Source organism: Hippocampus comes, unplaced genomic scaffold (genome assembly GCF_001891065.2).
Source record: "Hippocampus comes isolate QL1 unplaced genomic scaffold, H_comes_QL1_v1.1 scaffold20, whole genome shotgun sequence".
Taxonomy (NCBI): domain Eukaryota; kingdom Metazoa; phylum Chordata; class Actinopteri; order Syngnathiformes; family Syngnathidae; genus Hippocampus; species Hippocampus comes.
The window spans coordinates 1-16,057 of NW_017805462.1; the positions used below are offsets into that span (position 1 = coordinate 1).

At 42.7% G+C, this 16,057-nt stretch overlaps 1 long non-coding RNA gene across 1 annotated transcript in view; it reads right to left on the reverse strand.

Annotated features, from left to right (window-relative positions):
* LOC109518820 (uncharacterized) overlaps positions 1-16,057 on the reverse strand; it is a 22,016-nt gene continuing 5,959 nt past the window's right edge. Inside the window, exons 3-4 of the long non-coding RNA XR_002168821.1 lie at positions 887-954; positions 1-25 (exon numbers count right to left, since the gene is read on the reverse strand). This is a non-coding gene — a long non-coding RNA (uncharacterized LOC109518820). The remainder of the gene's footprint in view (positions 26-886; positions 955-16,057) is intronic.

Sequence of the window (16,057 nt, forward strand, 5' to 3'; positions counted from 1 at the left end):
GAAACAGGAGCGCCCACAGCGGCACCTAGAGGAGACCGAAGACTCATGAGTGGAAGTCTCATGAGTGGAAATTCGGGTTTCCCAACACACACATTTTCTTTTAAGTTATATTTCATGCTAGTTTTGGCAGTTGAATGAATACTACGTTTTTTTTTTAACCAATGAATATTCGTGTTTATTAACTCATTAAATCTGAACCATTTTCACTGGAGCAACCCCCTCAATCCCAGCATTTTACTGGATTTTGACTGATCTTGCAAGGCCCACAGAATATTTGGTTCTAATGCTATATAAACATGGAGCGTACCAAAATAAACTTAGGACTCTCTTCTTTCAGCAGAAAAAAAAATAGTTTCTATCTTTTTCCATTCTTCAGAAATCGGCATTACACAATGGCTAAGTTTCATGAAAATGGCGATTCCTGGGCGAAAAAACTGAGAAAAAGAGCTTTTTGTAAAAGCATGCATTTCAAGCATGTGAGCCACCACTGCCACCCACTGGCCGCTTTTTTACATGATTTACAATGCAAACGGCTTATTCTCATTCACAGATTGCATCAGACACTCCTCCTCTCTGTGACGCAAAAAGAAAAAAGACTTCGACGTCCAAGTACGTCCTTGGTAGGCGGGGCCTAATTTTAAAAAGCCGTACAAGTACGTCTTGCGTAATGAAAGAGTTAATAGTGATTTGAATACCAATCAGAATAATCCTGATTATGGTTTTCTTTTTAATTCCCCAGCCCTAGGCTTGGCACAAAAAATAATGAAAGAGTTAATAGTGATTTGAATGCCAATCAGAATAATCCTGATTATGATTTTCTTTTTTAATTCCCCAGCCCTAGGCTTGGCACAAAAAACAGTCACTGAAGCACCTATAGCCGACTCACCTCCGCCGTCATCACAGAGGTCGTCGTCTCTGGTCTCTGCTTCCTCCGATTCCTCCATCGAGTCCCGCCTGGATGCAATAAGAAAAAAGAGGTAGGGAGGAATGTGAGAACAAGGCTTCACTTTGTCAACTTTTTCTCCTCCTTTGAAAACGGTAACATAAACTAAAAGCAAAACATGCGGGCAATATGATGATTTTATATTCACACAATGCTTCAGATACTGTAAGAAAAAAAAAACAAAAAACAAAGCCCTCTTGAAAAAAGAAACGTGTCAAATAAATCAGGTCCTGCATGCCCGAGGACACCGTCTTTGTTACTCCTTCAAGAACCACTGTTTGCTTCCAGCTAGTGTTGGCTTGTCGCTTCATACATCCATGCAAACAGTCCCAAACAAAAGGCAACATCTGCGATATACTTGTCAAAAGCATTCTTCGCCAGTTATTCCCCGAGACGAGATCGCTTCATGGAGGTCCCGGTCGAAAAGCCCCAGACATGCAGGACAGGTGATAAGAGGTGTCACGGATGCAGATGTTTATATATAGTACGTGCGGCGCGTAGGATCGGGCCCTCCGCCCGTCCCCGTAACATGAGGTCATTGGGTTCCTTTGTCCCCCCCCACCCCCCACCCCTTCACTCCCAAAGGTCAAAGGAGGTCAGCGCATCAGGTGTCGGCATAGGTCCAGCTCCCTCATCTGTCTTGCACGTGACACTATTGGTGTTAGGGTCAAGGCCAGAGGTTGACAACTCAATCGCAACTCTTTTTAATGCAATCCTACGGAGCTCCAAACAGTCCATGATGATGATGACGAAAATGATTTTCATATAAGAACACTGGAGAACAATTTTGAAAAAAAAAATATCTGTTAAGTTTATATGCTGATTAAAACTAAAATTGGAATGCGTATTTCAAAAATCAGTTTTGCAGTTTACCAGATGAGCAAAATTCCACTGATTCATTGTATTAAGACTTGACATCTTACGACAGTTGGAGTCATATTGAGCTACGTGGCAACTTGGTGAGAGGTGTGTGCAGCTCCCAATACATCTGCAACATCTGCAAACAGAAAGCTCGCATAGTAGGAATGAAGAGCAATCCGTGTCGGCTTTTCTCTTAATTGTGAGCATGCCATAGTTAAGTTCTATGTCATTTCATGCTCTTTTTTTTTTTTTTTAGTTTTCAACGGTTCTAACTATGCCATCTCCGTGTTTTATTCACATACAAAAGCATTTATTGATGATTTTTAGAGAACATGGGGATCATATAGCTCCAATACTTGACCTGAAAAATGAGATCCATTTTGGATCCCGCACCCAAAAGTTGGTCAGAAAAAAAAAAAAACAGCTGTCAGACCCAACTCATCAAAAATTGGTTTTTTTTCACATTTGGTTCTGGAAGTGCCGTGATGAAAAGATCACTTTACTCCCAAAGGTGCTAAATGAAAACCACTTCGAACATCTCAAAGCCACTGAGTACAACTTTGGCCCCGCGGCGCGACTAAAATAAAGTATCCTTCATTGTGTTCGCTGATTTCACTGATAAAAAGTGTACCAGTAGTACTTATATCCCAATCACAAGCAGTCCGAGAGCAGCGAACGTCCTCTTTTGTCATTATTGTATTATTTCAATCCTGTGTGGTATTTCTTCCTCACAACGCGGAGGGTTCGGCCCAAGGACAACGATAAAACGTTGAGGAACATGGCGGACATAATTCACACGGAAAGACAGCGAACACACCACGGCTGCATCCCGAAACCAAACTATCCGCACTATCCTCTGTCTAACGTCTCCAACTTAACCCTTACATCCACTTCCTTTTTCATGTGTATTTTATTTATTTTTTAATTAATCAGCCGATTAATCGGTAATTTTTTTTTTTCTGCCAAAAACCCATCGTGAGTTTATGACCCCCGTGTTACATCTCTTGGTCCAACAAATTGATTCTTTGTTGACGGTTATATTTCTACATGGCTGGTAGTTGATTCTGCAGGTCCGCCCTCCGTATGACTTTGGTCCCAGTGCTCTTCTTGTGCTGTTTGACTGTTTCAAGATTCCCCCCTGTGACACTTCAAAGAGCAACAGGTGCATGTTTCTGTGGGAACCTGCGCAAATACGATGGGAACAAAAACCAGTTCTTGGGACCGTTTCAAATTCCCCCGTGGACACCATCCCGCTGCCCTGTAAAAATAAACATATGGACGGCTTGGACGCTTTTAGTGTTCCGAGAGTCCCATTTATGACCCTTCAAGTGTATGTTTCTGCAAATGTGGTGGAAACACAGACAGTTCTCGGGACTGTTTTAAACTCCCTGGTCATCACCAACGCCACGGTCACATAAATAGAAAGATATATGACTTGGATTCTTGAAAGAATGACATTTAACCCTTTCAGGGACAGCGGTTACTTCAGTGGACAGCTTACCATGTTATCAGGTTACAGGGTTCATGAAAAGGGTTTTTGTCTGTTTTGAGTCACTGTATAAAATAGTCCTCAAATGCCAAGGTCAAAGGTGAACATGTTATGGGATTTGTATTGCTAATTGGGCCCAAACAGTATGTAAGGGTTAAAAACTGACAGCGGTGTTAGGTGGGACGGTTGAGGGGTCAGTGGCGCGCAGGCGTTCATTTGCGAGGAGAGTCCCATTCAGAGTTCCTAATGCCACAGCTGGGAGTGCTTAGCCTCTTTTTAGATGAGTGCGCTGCGAGTCTACGGGGGCCCGTCTGCTGGTTCATTTCACCCTGGCACTCTGGAGCTGTTTACAGTCCCACGCCTGCAGCCTTTTCAGGGATGCGTTGAGGGGGGTGAGGAGAGAGGATGGAAAGCCGTTTGAGCGTTTATTCAATATCCTTCATATCCAGCTTAAGGTCTACGCACGACTATGCGTTCTGTCATCACTACTAAGACATTTCAGCACACTACACGGGCCAACTTTAACATACGGCGATAACTCTGCAACCGCACTAGTTGAGATGTACACTTTTATTAGGTAGTTGTATCCACCAAGGGTGAGAATAGTTTTGGACTTTCCATCAGAGTTAGCTTTAGCAGAGTTAGCACAGATCGCTTTTATTTCGTCTTAATTTGTTTGGGTGTTTTTTTCAATTATTAGTTTGAATTCGTTTTAGAATGTGTGAGTTAGTTTTAATTTTAGATTTTAAAAAATGGTTCCTTTTAGTTCGTTTTTGAAATGAGTTTGGGCTTTTTATATCTTGCTAATAGATAGATAGATGATAGATAGATAGATAACGTCGTTCAGGATGCATATATAACAGATATCATGCCGTGTATCAAGTATCGTGATAATGCCAGTATGCAAATGGGGAATGCAGATCACTCTTAAAAATGAATTAAATGCTTCTCATTGGACAGTATGTCATTGAATACCGATAGCAGGTGTCCAACTTTGTATCCTCTTTAAACAAAATTTGTCATTCTTTCAAATTCTTCCCATTACTGCAATTGGCTAGCTACCTATGCTTATATTGTCGAAAATGTCAAAGCCTGTTTCTTCTATGAAAGCCTTTCCCTTTCCGTTCGTGTGTCCAGTCTCAATAGTTTGTCAATAACATTAAAACGTTACTCCGAAATAATTTGGTTGTCATAATCATGAATGCAATTTCTACCAGCTGTATTTGCAATGGATGAGAGGTTAACTAAATGTGTTTGTGATTAAGGATGTGGGTGCCTACTGTATACTGTTACATGCTTGGAGCTGGCTGCTTGCCGACACTCTCTATAAACCTCTCACCTTGTTTTAAAAAAAAAAAAAAAAAAACAGCACCAGCATCTCTCTTGTTTCAGCAACCTTCTCTCATAATGACCCTCTATTAGGGACAAAATAACGCTCTGTGCAGCGTGCGCGTGCACGCACGCAAAATGACCTCCAGGGTTAACCTGTCACTAACATGGTGCCTGATTGCAACAGTACAGTAAATCACTGCTGGCTCAATAAAACACACCTGTGGTGTAAGAGGAGATGTGGGAGAGGCAGAACACCGGGAGAGCTGCCTGATCACTACCAGACACCCAACGATCCGTGGCGGTGGGGTCCCTAAAAATGCACAATGTGAGTGTATGCTTAACAGCTTTGCGCACTGGAGAATAGATGCATTGTGTTTTTTTTTTTGGGGGGGGGGGGTCAGTTTAGATGCGATCATGATGCCATGCCAAGTGCCTCAAATTAGACCTTATTTATTTCAAGATTTATGAATGATTACCTGTATCAGTTGATTAAACCAGTGGTTGTAAAACTTGAGTTTGCGATATGAATATACTGTAGCCTATTTAAAAACTCCACAGGTTTGCATTTAGAGCATTTATATCATTTGATTCGGAAGATCTTTAAACACACTTGAGACATTCATTAATCTCTTTCTTATCCGCAAAAATGATCTTGAAATACTTCTTCTTGTCACTCTTCTACTTCCAAATTGACACAGCGTTAAACGCAATAGCATGCCATCATCTAGTGGCGTTATCCGCAAAAATGATCTTGATCTTGTTGTCACTCTTCTACTTCCAAATTGACAGAGCGTTAAACGCAATAGCATGCCATCATCTAGTGGCTGACTGTGGAATCACACCCAAAATAAACAGTTATAACTGGACAATAAAAAGAAATCTGCAAAATATCGGACCGTCAACCCAGGACCTACGGTGGGAGGGGGTGAACTGTACTCAGCGTCCAGTTATAAACTGGACAAAAAAAAGAAATCTGCAAAATATCGGACCGTGAACCTAGGACCTACGGTGGGAGGGGGTGAACTGTACTCAGCTCATTTCTTCCACTACAGCATACAGTTAGCTAGCTAGCTATGTCTACACTCCAAAAATACATCTTCCCATCTTCTCTGGATGGTCCAATTTACAGTTCTGTGTCTTTATTTAAATCCCAGAGACGAGGAGGTGACGCTGCAGATGAGCCCGCCGCCCATTACACCAGTGAAAAGGAGCCTCCGCAACCTGTTATGTTGTGAGCTAGCTTGTGAGCTAGCCGGAGGCTAGCGCCTGTTGTCTTGGCGTGGAACAGCCCTGACATGACGCGTTAGGATGTATTCCAGCCACCAGAGGCTTTAAGCAGATATAAGGCATGTGTTGGCATAAGAAAGATGTGAGACAAAGTTGCATTTTTTTTCCACTTATGAGAGACTTTAAACGAAACTGGAATAGGCCTAAAACTTTATATAGTACTGGACATTTCATATTCAATTAATATGCATACACACAAAGTTCATAGATTTACTCTGCAGGAAAAAAAAAGATAATAGTGTACAGTAATTGTGTGGGAGGTAATCGTATGATAAGAATTCAACCTAGAGAATAGTTGTTTCCCCGCCTGGTCAGCACGCTACTTAAATTGGCAGGGTTTTTTTCTTTCCATAATCCTGCTTGATGTACCTTTGAAGAAAAAAAAAAAAAGACAATCGAAAGAAGTCTTTCACATCCTTTACTCGCCAGGACTGCACATTCCATAGTGAATATATTATTCGTCGACGCAAAATTCACTATTACGAATGGGAAGATAATAATTGCGTTGGAGGTAATCGTATGATAAAGGGAATTAAAATGAGAGACTACGGTAGGTTATTGTCCAGGGGAAGCAGGAATGAAAAAAAGCTAATTGCAGCTTTGAATGAGAGGAGAGATAAAAGTTAAATCGGGGTAGCAAAGGGAATGTCAAATTGCGAGTGCAGACGGAAGGCCACTCAGACTGTAATCCCATAATCCCGAATGGGCAGACGGGATGTAATTGCTCGTTAGTGCCACTTTCTACTCGGAGTTCTGTCACTGCTCGAAAACCACAGAGGGCTGTGCCAAAATGAGAAACAGATAGCAGGTCCCATGCAGATGGACATGTGCACCCCCGCTCGCCTCACATGCACACACGTTGTGTCTTTGCCAATTTCTCTCACACACCGGGGTCGAGGTGGGGGGGGGGGGCTCATGGTAATCAGAGGTGCGGACACCAGCGAACCTGGAGGAGGATGGTAAGGAGTGGAGGGTATCTTTGTGTGTGAACCCCCCAGGTCCCACTCCCAACTCTGCACGTTTCCCACCTGGAGGTTTTATTAAGCCGCTAACAACATCTCATTCTTTCGGGGAAAGTAAAGGCCGGGGGGGTCAAATTGGGTGGGAGGCAACATATGTGGAGGGAAATTGTGCTGAGCTGTGAGGAATAATGTGTCACAAGCCGTAGGGGCTGCAAGTGGCTCCAAAGTGGACCTGACGGCGTTTGAGGCCAGTGTCTTTTGCAAAGGCTGAAAAACTCGCAATCGGGCGACAGTATAGTCAAGTCCCGCATGTTACCTCAGCCAAGTTAAACATTTGGATATGAACAAAAAATCTATTTTTGAACGTTTTTCAAGTAGAGCGGTGCCTCAAAACAGCTCATCTCACCACAGCATATCACAAAGCATCTTTCCCCATTGAAAGGAATGGACATGCCATTAATCCGTTCCTATGGAAGCGTGGAACTTCCAATGGTGGAGTAAAACATTTTGACCGGGCTATGTCGTTTACTCAAACTGTAAATTTGTTGGAACATATTAATAAAGTATCGGCTATGGCTGGTAAAGTCGTTCGGACGTATTTGGTCACAGGTAGGCTTACTGCTAAAAATTTACATTTTCCCCGTAATTCACATTACGTACAATTGCACATGTGCAAGTCAGTACCCCAAGTCATTATGGGAAAAAAATGCTAAATTTGTAACATTTAGCCTACATTAAGCAATACATTTGAACAACTTTATCATCACGTTCAAAGGACTTTGCAGTACATTCGTGCGACATAGCCAAAAATGTGTACTCCACATTGGCAGTTGCACACTTCCCTGTGTTCCAGCTCTTCCTCCCAAAAAACAAAAATTCTTGTCATGTGTATTTTAATCAGGAAAAACAGCGCTCCATAAGATTGCACTGGTGTAAATAATCATACAGTAATGACATAATTAAATAGACAGACGGGGGTTATTATGAATCTAACTTGTTTTCTCGGCAGTTCGTTTGCAGCGGTCAGTCACATTGCAGAGGGGGATGTCGTGCCTAGTGCGATTCATATCTTAAATACTTGCTGAGTTCATCAGTTCGGTAATAATGTTTGTCGTTCTATGGAAGGAGAAAGAGAAGAAACATGGACACCCTATTAATGTAAACATTTTCGAAAATGACAAAAATGTGATTCGCAGAACAGCGACGATATGACAGTGAGTACTGTGATATTGTCTATCCGCACGTTGTCGCTGAACCATCTGGTTACAGTGTTTTATTGAAAAGGTTAAAGCGCCACAAACGTAGATGCTAATTAGTGTTAGCATCAAGCTAGCGGGGCCTTTCTTTAGCTGTTTTAAATGCAGGTGAGATTCTGTGTGTGTGTGTGTGTGTGTGTGTGTGTGTGTGTGTGTGTGTGTGTGTGTGTGTGGTGTGCCGTGACACTTTTGTAATGTAAAATACATGCCTTGGCAAAAAAAAAACGGTCAGGGGGAAACTCCGCATTTCGTCTTTGTCATTTGTCATCGTAAGAAATGCTGGACTAGCGTCCCACTGCGGGTCGTGTTTGACCTCAGAGTCGCACCGTATTGTTGCTCGGCCTCGGCGGAGGTCTGCGCATTGAAAGCTGTACGAAAAAAGATTTATTGTCGCGCTTGGGAGCAGCTCAGTGACATGGCTAACGTCAGCTGCTCATTCATGCATCCAGGGATTTATTTCCAGTTGTTTCTGACCACCTGCTGGACTTACTCTCCTTTTTTTTTTTTTTTTTAAATTCTGTTTTTTCGGCTCAGGGAAAACATCTGGCTCACTTAGTGGCGCTTGCGAACAGCAGATTTTCAAAACAGCGAACCCGAAATTGCGTGCCGTAAAACAAAAACTTTAAGAGTATTCGACACTCCGCAGAGCTGAGGAAGGCCTTATATTTCTCCGTGGAGTCATCCAAAATATTTATGAGAGTGTTTTAAGATGCATTTTATGTCACGCTGCGGTGATTATCTACGTGATTACTGGCTTGTGAATACTTCTAGTTAACTAGTGGCAGATTTAAGAGGGCCAGAACACATTTGAAGCTTGGCCTCAAGTCAGACAATACAACCTGGACTTAATTAGAAGTTCCAATTAGGGAAAACATATTGGGTGCCTGATGAGGAATCTGAGTAAGTGATTACTGGTTTCCTGCTTGCCTTCCCTCCCCACCAAAGAGCTCCAGCTAGAGAGCAAAAATGTCTAATGGTTCTATCGTGGCCATGAATGAAGAGAACAACGCGTTTGAAGTGGGGCAGCTTTCACACATGGAGCTTCATGTTGCCAAAAGGTGCGCTGACAGGATTTTTTAATTTATTTTACTTTTTGGGGAGGAGGGGAAGTGCTGTAAAATACACCTGGCACCTGGAGCTGCAAACTGGGTGACTTTTTGGAGATAGAGAAAAAAAAAATGTTCGAGGTTGTGGAAATTGTGATGATTTTCTTTCGAATGTGAACAGTGTTTCAGTTGGAAAATTCAAGTGTATATTAAGTGTTCCAAAATCGTGGTTTTAAAAAGTCTGTCCATTTTGTATTGAAACAGTGAGATCGATCACCATTTCAGGTGTTATTTCCAGGAATAGTGGTTGCTTACAGTGGTGCTACTAGACCAGTTTTACTGGGGGGGCACCAAAAGCTTTAGTCAGGGGGGTTTTCAACACACATGCACTCCATGTGGCATGTGATGCTTTTAATCAACAAATATTGGAACACATGGAGCAACCAATGTAATTTGCAGGCATGTATTCTTTATCCTCAACAATGATGACAATTCTTTCAGGATACTGGAGGGAGTTTTGATCCGTGTGTCTGAATTTTACTGCCCCGCCAGGTGGCCGCGGTGCGCACACCAGAAGGAGCAGCACAATGCTCATTGAATTGAAGCTAACAAAAGGGCGAAACCGTTGAATTCTTTACATTCTTTTTATTGACGTCATTACTGTTGAATTTTATAGAATGCTGTTTCTGTGGGTACACCGTTTTCCTCCCATATTCCAAAAATATGCATGTTAGGTTAATTGAAGTTTCTAAATTGTCCTCAGGTATGTATACGAGTGTAAATGCTTGTTTGTGGGCCCAATAGTATTTAGGTCTGGTGTTTGGAGAAAAACCTTCCACTTCTCGCCCCCCATTGAACACATGGTTGTTTGTTTTGATACATTATCTTGATGGAAGATGAAAGATTTCACTTTGGATGTTATCTTCAGATTAAAAACAAGATGTTTCTGCAGACCTCTGATGTCATTTCGCTGCTGCTGCCGCCGCCGCCACCACGTGTCACATCGATGAAGATTAGCGAGCCCGTCCCGCAGAAGCAATCGCCTCCGCTGAGTATCACAGACGCGCTTGTATGTTGAGATCATGTGCATGTCCTTTGTGTCGCAAAGCCTTTCATCACTTTGGTACAGGTTAATCTTTATCTTATCAGTCCATGAAACCGAGATCATTTCTATTACTCGTCTCTGTCGTTGCTTTTGTGTTCATGTTCTTCAATCCTGTCCCCTGGAAGTTGATGCTGGCGCGAAGTTTTTGAGGCTTTCATGACAGCTCTCAAAAGAGTGTCGCGGGTCTGCTCTTGTGTGTCTCCGACAGGTGGCAGAGGAGTGCCTTCCCTCCAGCGTGCACACCTGCTGCCCATGTTCATCAGCTAGCAGAATATTTGAGGACTACCGAATCGTCAAGTCTCTGTCGGATTATTGACTTTGCTCGCTAATCATGCTCAAGTGTTGTTTTCTAGAGTTCTCGATGTCGTCACTGTCGTTTTTGCTCTCTCGTCCCTTGTTTGTAAGTATTGACATTATTTTGTCTTGCTCTTGTTTTGTTTTCATGTTAGTGGACTCTTATCATTTCGCTTATATTCTCGTCTTTACTATTATTACCTTTTGCAAGCGCTTTTGTTTATGCCTTGTTTTTCCGAGCTGCTTCTGACCATCGATTTCTGTTTATACTTTGTCTGTGCGCTTTTTTTAGACAATAAATATTTTTGTTACGTTGTTATGTATTTTTGTTTGTGTCTAAGTTTGTGGGATCCAATCACCATTCAGTAGGTCCACGAACTGCGTCACAGAGTTCTGTGGTCAGTTGCCGTTGTCTTACTTTGATGTCAGTTTGTACAGTAGTGGGGGAAGAAGTCATGATGATCTCCTCCCAATTTGACTTTAGTATGAAATTTGGGCCTCATTGTCGTATTAACGGCAACAGGTGGACACGAGTTTAATTCTATGCCTTCTGCAATCTAACGGAAGATAATTTAATTGTTCTGCAGGTCACTTTATTTTGCTGGCATAGATAAAAAAAGAAGCATTATTTGAGTAAATCGATAATTTTTAGACCAACTGAACGAAACTGACCCATATAATAGCAGGATATCACTAGCTAAGCTGGCACACGATGACAATTTTTGCATCAAATTGCCATCCCAGCGTTAATTAGCAATTCAGAAATCAAATTGCCTTGCGGGCCACCGTAGAATCCTGCATAAAGTATGAAAGCACAAACCGCTCCTCGTTTGTGCTCGAGGAGCATCAGACATGGATAAAAAGATGTTCTTGCTGCCTTACCGCACTTCTTATTGGCAACAAGGAAGAACATTGTTCTTTTTTTAAAAAAATATATTTAAAAAAAATTTTTGTGAAAGGAATGACAGTGAGAGAAAAAGTGCCAAGGAGTGCCGAGGATAGAAAAAGGCCTCCACGCAAGCTCAGGAATTCTAATGACCCTGCTGTAGGATTTTCCACATCAGCTGTAACTTCCTACATGGCAACCGCTTCTACAAGATTAAGCTTGCAGGGTCACTGGAAAGTTATGCTAGTATGCAGTTAGCACCAATTACCGGTGGTGGGAAATAATTCAATACAAATTCTTTGTTACCGTATTGAAGTAGATTTTCCAGGTATTTGTACTTGACTATATTCTTTTGGACTTTTACATTTGAAAGTAGTTTCTACTTCTTTGTCAAAATATACTTTTTTTTTTCCAACGTTTGCGGATGACAAGCGGACATAAAAAGAGACGTGAGAACGCTTTGCTGTGGACGTAGAATGAGATCGAATTTGTTGAAGGGAAACATGCGCAAGGGGTTCAGTTATTACAACGACACAATGGTGAGTTATAATCACTTTTTAAGCCTGTCCGGGACAGTGGTGTCTTGAAGTGAAACTGGTCTGTGTCACCAGGAAAAATATCAGTGACGTCATCATCGATTTACTGTCTACGACATGAATATCATCACGTTATCGTCGACGACAACAAATCTTTCGTGGTTCAACACATGCGGTCAACAAAACTTGGATCAACTGCGCGACGGATCCGATAAAGGGAACGGGATGCGTTCCCGCCCGGTGAGCGCCGAGGTGAAGACGTCCTCCCGACATGACAAACGCGTCTCCTCGATGTTCTTTTCCCCTGCGTCTCACGGAGACAGCCTCGCCGCGTCCCTGACCCCAATAACCCGAATTCCTGCCTGATTGAGTTGCTTTTAAAAGGAAGCCACACAGAGAGCGCTCGGCTGATCCTCACCTTAAATGGGAAAACATTTTGGACGTGTGGGAGAGATGATCAGAGGGAAAGATTTCCTCTTTCCGGTGCTTGTGAAAGCCGAGAGAGAGAGAGAGAGAGAGAGAGAGAGAGAGAGAGAGAGAGAGAGAGAGAGAGAGAGAGAGAGAGAAAGACTCATACCCTCACAAGTAGCACCCAACCGCTTCAGACCATCTCAAATAGCTCCAGAACATCCATCCATCCATTTTCCGAACCGCTTAATTTCGAATGAAATCAGAATCGCACTGAAACCAACCAAATCGGATCGTCCCGCTTTAAAATGAACCGTCCTTGACGTGGCGGAGTGAGTGACATCGGGCGCTACAAGTGCCGCTGTCCCGTGCGCTACTGTTTGCGCCATGCTCCTTGCGAGTAGTTTCATTTTGTATTGGGGATGTGGGGCTGCCGAACCTGTTCAGTAACCTGCTGAAGGCGCATCGACAACTGTGGCCCTCCTTGCCCACATGCCAGGGCGTTGCAGAACTTTTATGGCTCCATTTTTGTATCTAAAGCACTGCTTGGAAGTCAAATTTGGACTTGTAATACAAACTGTAGCAAAAAAAAAAAAAAAAAAAAAAAAAATCTACTCTCCACTTGAAAAACGTGCCAGTTTCTCATAAGGTACCATAGCATGCTGTAAAAAACAGAGCCTGAAGGACATGGATTTAATTAAGGCCAATTCTGACTATAACTGACCATTAAATATATATTTCATTTATAAAATAACTCCTGTCCGAACCCTTAACACAACAAAAAAACAGGAATTAGATTTAGAATGAGATTTACAATAGTTTGTCCTTTCGCAACTTTACAATCAGAGAAAACAATTTTCGGCTTTTTTTTGGCGCTGGGGGATGTTGGCAGGTCATTATTTTTGTTTTATGCTGTAATATGTAAATGTGTTTCAAGAAAAAAAAAGGAAAAAAAAGCATAAATCGGCATGAATTGGCACCCCCCAAAAAAATCATCCGTTTTAAAAAAAATCAAATATCGCCCGATTGAATAAATCAGCGCCCCAGTAAAAACTCCCAAAACCTGATCTGTGGAAAAATCTGCGATGTAGCTGCGCTTCGAACGAACACTGTATTGTGAAAAGTGATCTAGTCATGACACACATACGCTAACTCCCTTCCAGCTTGACCTTTTTGTGCTCTCGTTGTTATTTCTCTAAATTAAGCCCACACTAAGAAAAGTAACACACATACACGCGGACACACACAAACACACGCACACAAACACACGCACACACAGCGATCATTATGAGTGTGTCTTGTGTCTGGGTGAACCAGAAGTCTCCAAAGTGTTTCCGCGTCGCCCGCTCGCGCCCCAGACAGGCTGGCTCTAATGACCTGGCCTGATGGTTCAAAGCGGCCCACAGTCGCTATGATTAATGAACGGGACCTGCTAATTTCACCAGAATACAGCTTATTGTATGCATTAAAAAAAAAAAAAAAAGCGCTTGAGTTAACATTCTTCACTATTCTTAGGAAAAGTTGTTCTAAGGAATGAGATCTTACGATAAAGACAGTAGTCCATTTCATGTTCCGAAAGGATTAACTGCCGCCTCGCTCGAAATTATTCGAGCTGTTTGAACTCGAAGAAGTCAAAGTGCGCCACAACACACTGAACGGCTCCAGATCAGAGCTCGGGAGAAGGGGAATAATTTCCCTTTGCTGTTTGAACTTGACGAAGTCAAAGGTGCGCCACAACAACTGAATAACTTCAAATCACAGTTCGGGAGAAGGGGGAATCATTTCCCCGGGGCTGTTTTCGTCCCAGATTGTCTCGCATTTCACCAGAAAACAGCTTATTGTATGCATTAAAAAAAAAAAAAAAAAGCGCTTGAGTTAACATTCTTCACTATTCTTAGGAAAAGTTGTTCTAAGGAATGAGATCTTACGATAAAGACAGTAGTCCATTTCATGTTCCGAAAGGATTAACTGCCGCCTCGCTCGAAATTATTCGAGCTGTTTGAACTCGAAGAAGTCAAAGTGCGCCACAACACACTGAACGGCTCCAGATCAGAGCTCGGGAGAAGGGGAATAATTTCCCTTTGCTGTTTGAACTTGACGAAGTCAAAGGTGCGCCACAACAACTGAATAACTTCAAATCACAGTTCGGGAGAAGGGGGAATCATTTCCCCGGGGCTGTTTTCGTCCCAGATTGTCTCGCGCGACAAAAGGCCAGCTCTCCGACAACAGCATGGGAAGCATTTGTCCCAAGGAATCCGACTGAACAAATTGAAAATTCCTTTTTGTCAGATCGTGCCTCCTTCAATTTGCCCTGAAGTCATCAGTGCGGCCCGCTACGAACTTTAAGCGCTTCCAGATTGAAGTTGCCCCGTGGCACTCCGCGTTGCGTAATCAATCTCCTTCTCTGTGTGCACCGAGTAACGCTGCACATCAGGCCCCCGAGCATGCAGCTTTTTCATTATAGCCCCAAAGACCGTTCATCATTTTAATGGATGTATATTTGATTTCATCAGGGTTATTTGTTAAGGCTGGTTCTGAAGTTTGTCACTGTTGGAGCACCGCCTTTCGATACAGTGGGGATCTTCCGTGAACATTTGGAGGGGTTTTCTCACAGCCAAGGTTCCAACCTCAAAATGTTTGGATTTGCCTCGCCGAATTTTGTTGAAAAAAAATGTGAATAAAATCGATGTGTCTACCACATACGGAAGGAGAAGTTTACAGCTCAAAATGAAACAGTCTGAGCCTTCACAATTTGCATGCCCGCCTGCGAGTGACATCACATGAGCACCATGTCACGTTTTGACCACATGAAAAATAACGATGGAAGCAAGGAGAGTAATACGAATGTACGTCACACACTTTGCGCTGTTGACAAAGTGTTATCTAGCTTCAAAAACACGACCGGTGCGTCGAATTAGAAATGAAAAAAAAAAAATGGATCGCCACAAGGCTGTGACAAGATGACATCGCCCAATTTACTCAAAGCATTTATAAACAAAGTTACATCATAAAAGTTAGCTTACCATGACAATATCAACAGTCAAATATGTCAGGCCAAAACATCCATCCATCCATCTTCAACACCGCTTATCCTGAACAGGGTTGCGGTGTCACTAGAGCCTGTCCCAGCTGACTTTGGGCGGGAGGCAGACTACACCCTGAACTGGTCGCCAGCCAGTCCCAAGGCACATACAGAGACAAACAACCATTCACACCCACACCCGCACCGATCCAACACTGCCCGCACACAAGTCAGGCGTGTGTACCACTACACCATCAGCAACAGGCCAAAACAGACTCAGTTACTTTTTCAAGATAATCATGGCAAAGTGGGTGCGTAGAGGACGGCGTCACGTCAAATGTGGAAACCGAACATCGAGAAGCGACCATACAGTGAAACTCCTCTACAACGAAACCTACATGGGCGAAAATACCCCCTAGTGTGAAACACACACACACACACACACACACACACACACACACACACACACACACATGTGTGTGAGATCAAATTTGCTCCAGTGAAAAACCCCCCCGTTGTGAAAATTTCTTGCTGCAAAAATGATTTCGTTGTCGAGGAGTTTCACTGTATAAGATACAATTTTCAATCTCTCGCACCGCATACCTAAACCTTCACTCTACCATGGAATCC